This window comes from Marmota marmota, unplaced genomic scaffold (assembly GCF_001458135.2).
Source record: "Marmota marmota marmota unplaced genomic scaffold, marMar, whole genome shotgun sequence".
NCBI classification, from domain to species: domain Eukaryota; kingdom Metazoa; phylum Chordata; class Mammalia; order Rodentia; family Sciuridae; genus Marmota; species Marmota marmota.
The window spans coordinates 1,928,702-1,939,011 of record NW_025999864.1 but is presented as its reverse complement, the minus strand read 5'-3'; the positions used below and the strand labels follow the sequence as shown (position 1 = coordinate 1,939,011).

General features: G+C 37.6%; 1 protein-coding gene, 1 non-coding gene and 1 pseudogene across 2 annotated transcripts in view; all 3 read left to right on the top strand.

Annotated features, from left to right (window-relative positions):
* The window catches only part of Ccdc6 (coiled-coil domain containing 6), a 272,197-nt gene that overhangs the window by 185,872 nt on the left and 76,015 nt on the right, over window positions 1–10,310 (top strand). The window lies entirely within an intron of this gene.
* On the top strand, window positions 2,027–3,896 carry LOC125619989 (annotated as a pseudogene).
* Window positions 9,015–9,121, top strand: LOC125620163. Its single transcript, XR_007351745.1, has one exon. It is a non-coding gene; the product is annotated as a U6 spliceosomal RNA (small nuclear RNA).

The window sequence follows — 10,310 nt, the reverse complement described above, 5'->3', positions numbered from 1 at the left end:
CAATACATCAGTACTAAAAAAAAAAAAAAAAGAGTGAAAGGAGAAAAGAAACAGCCACATTCTGACCAGGTTCAGGCATATAGGCCTGTATTCCCAGCAACTCAGGACGCTGAGGCAGGAGAATTAGCAAGTTTAAGGCCAGCCTCAATACCTGTCTCGAAAAAAAAAAAAAAAAATAGAACTGGGAATGCAGCTTAGTACTAAAGTGCCCTTATGTTTAATCCCAAATACTAAATTAACAGCAAAAGTTAAAAAAAAAAAGAAAGAAAAAAAAAAGTCTTTCCTAAATTATGTCATGCCACCATGATCCACAATAAATAATGAGTTCATTAACGATTTGATTTAACAGAGGAAATAAAAGTAAAGAAAAAAGAAATGTAAAGCTGGGCTGAAGAGGAGGGAAGGAAACATGTAGAAATGTATTTTCATTTCATCTGGAGAATATGCTCTGGTTTCTCCTCAAAGGTTTGCACCTGTTGATATGTTGCCTCATTGCAAAATTGTGAAAATAGCCTCAATTACTGCATGTGTTAAACTCCCCTGGAGACCTGTTGGGCCCCAGGGGAGTTTAACACATGCAGTAATTGAGGGGGGATGTGGAAGGGGAAGAAACAAGAGGGATAGGAGATTAAAAGAGATTATTTTAAGGGAGTTTTCTTGGAGATCAGGTGTTTAGTCAGATCTTGCAACTCTGTGACCAATATAACTGACAAGAATAACCTAGAGAAGGAAAAGTTTATTTTGGATAAGGGTTTTGGAGGTACAGTGCTGACTGCACAGCACTGGGCACAAGATGAAGCATAATATGTGCTGGAACTGCTTGCGGAAGGAAAGCTGCTCAGGATGTGACAGCCATGAAAGCAGCTTCCTCAACAGGAAAAATATATAAACCCTAAATGCACCCCCCTCCCCCAGTCATCATACCCTACCTGCCTACAGCTACCACTCAGTTAGTCCTATCAGTGGCTTAATCCACTGATTAGGTTACCACTCCCATGATATAATAATCTTACCTCTGAACTTTCTTGTATTGTCTCACACCTGAGCTTTTAGGACACCGCATATCCAAAACCATAACACCAGGTATTAAGCATCCGGAAGTTCCTGCCTACTTTGAGCCCAGTCCTGGGCCTCTGGCATCTGGAAGGTAGCAGGGGTGCTGCTCTAGCCCAGATTGAACCTTGTCCCTACCCCTCAGGGAGGGAGGGGGCTGCAACTTGGAAAGGGCATCCCTGCCTGGGAGCAGGTATCACCTGGGTGGAGGGACAGCTGAACTGACAGAGCCTCTTTGTTGGCCTCTGAGGGACAGCCCTGGCACAGGGAGTGAGATGTGGATGGAGTATCGCTAGCAGTGACTCTGGGATGCCTAGGAGGCTAGAGCCTAGGAACCTAGGAAGAGCGAATGTTAGGAGCTGACCGACCAAGAGCAGGCCCTAAAGTGTCCTGCTCTGTCTGACACCTAGACATGCCCCTGGAACCCGCAGAGACCCGGGGCCTAGGGATCTGGCCTGTCTGACCTTCCAGGAGCTCAGGAAGGTCGTCTCCCTGCACCACGCTCAGTGATTTTTGATCTGGCACCAGGAGGCTTAAGCTTCATCCAGCTCCACCTCTGCCACGGGGCAAGCTCTCCTTCTACTACCGGGCAATCTGCTGGGACTTGGAGGCGTCCGGCTCTACTTCAACGATGCCTCCGGAACTGTGTCCCACACCTCCGCTTACTTCTGGGCAAAGGAGCCAAGCGCTGGCTGGAGCGCATGCGGCAGGCCGGGTGGATCTCGGCGGCGGTGGCGCTCTCAAGTGTTTAACAGTGTTGCTTGGCAACGACAGTTAGTGCAGTTGACTGATATCTAACAGTCAAGAGACCGGTTTTGGACGCTGTGGGGAGACTAGGTTAAGCAATCTGTAAATCCCAGCACTGAGTTCCGGAGGCAGCGAGAAGTCCGGGTGAGGGAAGGGGCTTCTGACACCGATGATGAACTCTGCTTGGAAAGAGTTTAGTACCTTTGGCTTGGGAGGTAAGGTTATTAGATACAAGCCTGTCACAGGATCCACAGGGCTGCAAGGGATGGAGATGTAGCCCTAGTGAGGGATCTCCTCTCTCGTGGGAAAAGTCGGGCCGATGACATAGACCAAAAGAACAGGTAATGGGTTCTGGAAGGTCAGGGACCCAAGGGCAAGAGACCAACCCCGGGGGGATGCAGGTATCATAGGGAAGAAGTCTGCACCATCCAGGTTATGACCCGAGGCACAGCGCAGGAGGGAGGGCACCTCTCCTTTCACCAGGTTGCTTGGCTTTTATATCCCACAGATGCCTCAGAACCTGGAGTCTAGTATCAAGGCCCTCTTAATGAGCAGCAAAACAAAACACAACTTTAGCCGGTTTCCCAGCCACTTATAATTCCCTAGAGAGCCACTGATTCACTGTCTAAAAGCCATTTAACTCATCAAATTAAGCAGAAGAGTTTATTTTTAATGTATACATTTAACATACAGTTCGTGATCTTCACTTCTGAAAGAGTGGAATAGAGTTCACTGGAAGTTTTCACACTTTCCAAAGCACCAAGCACGTCGTGGTTTTTCAATTTTGTCACCACATCAGGCAGATTACACTAAGCAACACCTGCCCAAAACAATTTTGCCCAGGAAGTTTTTTTTTCTTTTTTTTCCCCAGGAAGTATTTGGCAATTTCCCCTTTTTGTTTCTATTTAATTTCATTGACATCAGAAATATACTATATTAATTCATTATTTGACGTATTTTGAGTTTTTGCCTTTTTAGCCTACCACATGGTTAGTTTGGGTAAAATTCCACATTCATCTATCTACCTTTCTTTCTTAAACTGTGATTTGTATAATATTTGTAAAAGTTCTGGTAAGAGCTTTGTGTACAGGGGTGGACCACCTTGTGTGCCAGAGATGGCCACTTCCTGCTTACCTCCAATGATGCTAAAGCTAAAGCAGTTCATGAGAAGACAACAAGTTCTTAGGCTGAGCAGAAGGATCTTGCAGGAAATTTGGCAAGTTTCAAATGTTTCTGATCACAAATACCTGAAGAACTGGGCAAAAAAGAATTCAAAAGAAATGAAAGTGCCACCAAAGAGGAACAACTCAGATCATAATTGCTCATGGCACTCTGCAGCTAAAAGAGTTAGAAAAAACACTATAGCATTATTCTAAAGGTTCTTCACATCTTCCATGTGTTTTGTTGAGCTTAGGCTGTCACACTATGTACTGCACTTGAGCAAAATATCAAGATAGAGATAGTGTGTTATAGAAAGCAAGAAAAGATCACATTGAAGTAATTGCCTCAGGACTGAAAAATATACTTGAGTTTTGAAAATGTTTCTGATGTATCCAAAGTTTTTTGAGAAGCAAAACCCATTGTAACATGTGGCTGGTTAGCACATGAAAAGAAGCTCAACACAATCATCAGGAAAGTAAGTGCAAATCGCCTTGGTTTGGGATGGAGAGATCTTTTTGATGTTCTTTCCATTGCTAGGAAAGCAGTTGAATAATAAATGGTAACAAATATCATGCCAAAAATAATAATAAAGCAGAACTTCACTTCCACTTCAATAGCTGTAATTCAAAAGAGAAATAATAAATGCTGAAGATGTGAAGAAATTAGAACCCTCATACAATGAAGGTGGGAATGTAAACTATCTGCAGCCACTTTGGAAAACACACCATTAGCTTCTCAAAAGGTAACATGGAGTTACCATATGATTTAGCCGTTCTCCTAGGTCTATAATCAAGAGAACTGAACACATACCTACGAGAAAGGTATACATAAATGCTTGTAACAGCACTAGTCAGCATAGCCAAAAGGTGGAAAAAAATCGAAATGCTTATCAACTGATAAATATATAAAAAATTTAGTATATTCATACAGTAATTTATTTGGCAACAAAAAGAACTTATTGTTTATAACAATCCTTGGGAAGGGCAGGGATATGAGTCTCATACAGATGAAATTTTCTCACTTTCTATTAATTTGTATGTGTGTGTTTGTGTATTGCTGTCTTCTGCCAACTTTTAGTCTCTTCAAAAGTGAAGGGATTCTTTTCACCTGTGCTTGCAGATTTTTCTACATATACGTGTTCTACATATACATATATATAAAATTGCATATAGATTTATGACATAAGAGGCAATTGTAGATTTATCATTTTGTTTTAGTTGTATCGTTATAAAAATATGAGAGCAAGTATAAAAGATTATTACTGTTGCAAAAGTATTGCTTTACTTTATAAAAGTTTTGTTTAAAAAACTAAACTCCTCAACTGTACATTTCTATTCTCACCACTCACAACCTGAATACCTACCATGTAATCGACATATTTTACTGTATATCTCAGGACCCTCCATCCTCAAAATCTTCATGTTTCCTTATCCAGAGATTTAGAATTGAAAGTGATAGGACTCAATTTCAAGTGAAGTCTTTCCTTCCTCTTTTCAAACAAAGCACTTCTAGAGGTAGGATATTATAAACTGTCGTTTTGAAAAATTAACACCATACTTACACTGATTAAATGATGGAAATACTTAAAATTTACATGCAGCCTATATATATTGATTAAAGTGAGACATACTAATTCATTTGAAACATACATTTCCTTTGGCTTTAAGTTTCTTTAAAAAAGTGATAGTTTTGCTTTTAATTAGATCTTTATGTTGTTACTTGCCGTAGTCCGGCTGCAGCAAAATAACCAGGGGGTGACGAGCAACTTGTGTACATTGATACAGCAGGAGTGGGAGCCGTTTATTGTAGGACAGGACGAGTATATATACATTCCACACAGTTTATCTAATTAACATAAACTCGATACAGCAGTCAACCAATAAGGAATCTCCACACTTAATGGCTCGCTGGTGTTACTTCACAAACCACTCCCTCTGGCAAAATGCCAGGCGCCATCCAGACTTGTTTACAGACTCTAACATTGGCCAGGCGCCATCCTGACTTGTTTACAGACTCTAACAGTTACTCAGCCCTCTTTACCCATAGTACTTTTAAGAACTAAAATTTCTTTAAATGTGAAGATGTGAAGTCCAAATGACTAGGACTGTAATAGAGTCTTTTTTTTTTTTTGATATTACATTTTACTTAATAAGGTAGGGCACATGGATTGTGTGATGGTCCTTTATTTTGTGTTTGAAGAAACATTTTAAGTGCTGCTAATTACAATGTGTAATACTTCACGAATTATTAGTAGCATTCTAATGTCAGTGATATTAAAATGTTAGCAAAAAGAATATCTAAGACTTTGAAAAACAGAGTCCTTAAAAGAGCTATGCAAAATTGATATAATTTTATTATTTTATTAATTGAAATTCTGTCTTTGTTAACTAGCAGTAAAAGTAATAATTATAATAGCTAACATATTGAGTTCTTCTTTATGCTAGAAACTGTTCAGATACTTTGTGTAGATTCTCTTTCAAGTATCACAGTGGTGTCTTGGGAGGTAGCTACTAATTTTAATCCTCATTTTATTGGTGAGGAAAATAAGGCACAGAAGGACTAAGGGTTAGCTGGTATGCAACAGAGCTTAAGGTAGAATTCAAATTCAGTAAGAGCTAAATCCAAAGACTATGCTCTTTCTATTCAAATGGGAAGCTCTGGATTGAGGATGTGGCTCAATGTAGAGCCCCTACCTAGCAGGCTTCAGACTCCGTATTCCAACCCTGGCACAACAAAAACAAAACAAAACAAAACAAAAATCAAAAGCCAGTAAGATCAGTTCTAGTTGTGCTTATCTGGAATCCCAGTGACTTGGGAAACTGCAGCAGAGGATTGCAAGTTCAAGGCCTTCTGGACAACTAAGTGAGACCCTTCCTCAAAATATGTGCCTGAGATCAACTCCCATCAGTAACAACAACAACAACAAAAAGTAAATCAATAGAAAATAGGCTGTTTATTCATTAACTTAATAAGTTATAACAGATAACAAATATAGTTTCTTCAAAAGAAAATTATTGGATTTAAGGGAGAGGAATTACATGCTATTTGATGTTTACAATGGCATGAATAGTCATATGTTTTGAGAGGATGCTCTGTGAATTCCTAACAAATCTCCTTACTTTTATAGAACCCCTCTGCATTATACCTGTGCCTATGGCCAGGGAGAAGTGGTGCCACTTCTATTAGAATAGAACTGTAACATTTCACCCCTGTGTTAGTGACAAAAACACACCACTGATTAAGGTAGATGTAGCTAAGGATTTCTACAGGAAGTGAATTCAACTGAAATGCTTAGAATAAAAATTGAATACTATCATTTAAATAAACTAATTAGTGCATCCTGTGGAATATTTTTTTGAATTTCTAAAATTTATAATCCATTACTTAGTACAAAACCAACAGTCTATACAACAGCAGGATGAAAAATATGCAACTATTCTAGAAAATGTTGCTTATCTAAATGTTAAGAATTCAGGAGTGAAACTCCTTCCCCCCATTCTGTCTTTTGCAAGGACACGTCAATGGCAGCAAAACTGTTTTCAGGCAATACAAAACAAGGCATACATCCATCACCTTTATTTCCAAAACAGTTGAAATACATTTGTTTTAACATTAACTTAGGTGAACAAATCTTGAGTAGAATAGTAGCAAATGTTGAAACCTTTTTTTAAATCTCATGGATACATTTAGTATATATAAATTTATATAAATTGAGTCAATATTTAAAATTCAGGAGATGCATACAGAAATCTGAAGTTCAAGTTTCTCTTGAAGAACCACATGGTGTCTCCTCTGAGTCCATGTTACTTAGTAGCGCACAGGGTGCCCCTTTCATACTGGGCATGCGCTACTGGCAAGCTGCAGCATTCGCTCAGAATCAGGTACTTTGCTTCTATTAAGGAGATTATAACTCTGTTTTGCAGCATATTTTGATTAAAATTTCATGGTTTTCCTGATAGTTTTTATTAATTATAAGAATATGGCCTATGTAATATATTGATCTCTGAAGTAGAATTGAAATTCAGAATTTAAAAATTTATATTTTAAAACGCTTTTCTTATGTGTACTATAAAAATCATATTCTCATTAGAATTTCTATGTGCCTCATTAGGTTTTTATAAGCCTCATGGTTAGAGGTAGGTAGGTAATGCATGTTGCAAGCAATATTATTTCTTTCTCTTCAGTTTTGCTCTTTCAACATGTGGTTGATTTAGTGTCTTATGATGCCAAAAATAATCCATGTAGACCAGGATAAAACTTTTGTTTCTACACAAAATTTCTGAATTATATTTTGTCTATATTTTTAAATACCTTTAATTCGCAATTAAAGTGGAACCAGAGTAAAAAAGAACTTGGAAAAGTGCATTAGGGTCCCAGGATTATTATTTCAACTAAGAATACATTTTGTATTAGCTTTCTAGCATGTAAGATTAATATCTTTCATCTTATAGTAGGAGGAAACACAGGGGCCAATTAGGAATAGGCAATCAAAATTAATTTGAACCTATCTCTTCTAACTCAAAGCCCATTTCCCCAGTGACCCAAGTGGAGAGGAGTGCCTGTATTGATGTCTGGAATTCTGACACTAAATAAAAGAGAACCAAGAGAGTTTATATAGCATGAAGAAACCTTCCATGTTATTGGAAAGCACTGAGAGATGTCTCTCTGCTACTCTAATTCTCCAAATGTGAATATCTGCTATGAAAAAGCATTGTCCCCTCTCCTTCCTCTATACCCAAAGGACTTAAAAACAGCATACTATGGGGACACAGCCACATCAATGTTTAGAGCAGCACAATTCACAGTAGCTAAACTGTGGAACCAACTTAAATGCCCTTTAGTAGATGAGTGGATTAAAAGATGTGGCATATATACACAATGGAATATTACTCAGCAATAAAAGAGAATAAAATCATGGCATTTGCAGATAAATGGATGCAGTTGGAGAAGATAATGCTAAGTGAAGTTAGCCAATCTCAAAAATAACAAATGGCGAATGTTTTCTTTGATATAAGCTGACTAACTCATAGTGGGGTAGGGAGAGGGAGAATGGGAGGAAGAGATGAACTCTAGATAGGGCAGAGGGGTGGGAGGGGAAAGGAGGGGGCCGGGGGTTAGCAATGATGGTGGAATGTGATGGACACCATTATCCAAACTAAAGGTATGAAGACATGAATTGGTGTGAACATACTTTATACACAGAGATATGAAAAAATTGTATTCTATATGTGTAATAAGAATTGTGATGCATTCTGCTGCCATGTATTTAAAAAATAAAAGCAATTAAAGTAAATAAATAAAATTAGGAAATTATTTTATTTCCCCCCCCCAAAAAAAATAAAGATGAGATTCAACAAAGGTTAAAAAGAAAAGAAAACATTGTCAAATAGGTGTTAGCAATAGTAAAGAGATTGCTTTATACTGGACTGTAATGCACAGTTTTGTAATATTCCTCTGATAGTGACTCAAACAATCTTTCTAATGAGGCTTGATATTTCCAGAAAATCAGATATTCTTTGGGATATAGATTGAGAAACTCTGCTCTAGAGATGAAAATTTAGCTCATCAATTCAATAAAATGCTTAAATCCTTTACTTCTATATTTTAGGGTTTGGGGCTATTGAGATTAAAGATACAGTCCCTGTCCTCAAGAAGTTCTTGGCTTAGATGGGGGAGGGGCTATCACATAATTTCAAGATACCATGATAAAGGGTGTGACAGAGGCAAAGATTCCTGGAAGCAGCAAACATTTGTAGGAAGTTTTGGAGATGACTGGAGTTGGCCACTCTAGGCATAGGAGGGTATTTCAAAGTGAAAGAATAGCTCATGTAGAAGGGAGAAGCTTTCCTTTCTTTGCTTTATATATGTTTGTGTTCCTAGGGTCTTTTTAAAAACTTTCAGTTCAGTTGAGAAATAAGTAATTTTGTGAATAAATTATTTTTGATTTCCAAAAACTACTTTTACTTGATCTACAGGAAAATAAACAGCAGATGGCAGAATTTTAATTTGGAAGAAAGCAAATATACCTGTAGTCAATAAGAAGGGAAGGTGTAGTGCTCACTTTGGCAGCACATATATTAAAATTGGAACAATACAAAGAAGATTAGCATGGTTCTTGCACAAGAATGACTTGCAAATTTGTGAAGCCTTTCATATTTTTGAAAAAGAAATTATGAAAACTGTCCAATTCACAATAACCTCAAAAAATACTTGGGAATTAATCTAATGAAGGGTGTGAAGGACTTCTACAATGAAAATTATAGAGCACTGAAGATATAAATTGAAAAAGGCCTTAGAAGATGGAAAGACCTCCCATGTTCTTGGATAGGCAGAATTAAAGTGGTCAAAATGGCTGTACTACCAAAAGCAATATACAGATTCAATGTAATCCCCATCAAAATACCAATGAAATTCTTCACAAACTAGAAAAAGCAGTTCTAAAATTTACTTGAAAAAAACAAGAAACCAATTAGTCAAAGCAATTATGAGCAAAAAGAGTGTTGCTGGAGGCATTACAGTACCAGACCTTAAATTATATTACTGAGCTATAGCAACAAAAACAGCAAGGTATTGGTACCAAAACAGACATGAAAACCAATGGAATAGAATAGAAGACACAGAGACAAACCCACATAAATACATTTATCTGACTTTTCTGTTATTTTGTTTCTCTTGATTCTGTTGCTGCAGTGTTGCTATTAGAACTGATCCTACAATCTGATAATGATTAACTTTTACTACCGTGTTGTCTTGACTGATCCCTATACCTGAATCTTCATGCCAATACACACTTAGACTTAAATGTTACAACATGTTTATTATTTATTTATTGTCTGCTCTGCCAGCAAATATTAATTAGAATCATTCAAAACTCTCCAATAATTTCAAATACTGTCACAGGTAGAGAGCAGCATTTCCTTTCATCCTTGCTAATAAATCTGTACCCCACAGCCCCTTTATATCTCATGAAATACATTTTCTTTGATTATGAGAGATCCCATATCACTGTTTCTCAGGGTGGGTACCAAGTTTTGATTGGAAACTCTAGTGATTTGATTTCCATAGTAATACTTTTCCAAGGTATTTGTGCCTCTGCTTGAAGTTTTCTGAATATATAAATTCTACCTTATGTATACAGCAGAGTTTCACAAAACCTTTAAAGAGGAACTAATACCAATACTTTTCAAGCTACTTCAGGAAATAGAAAAAGAGGGAGAACTTCCAAATTCATTCTACGAGGCCAACATCACCCTGATACCTAAACCAGACAAAGACACTTCAAAGAAAGAAAACTACAGACCAATATCTCTAATGAACCTAGATGCAAAAATCCTCAATAAAATTCTGGC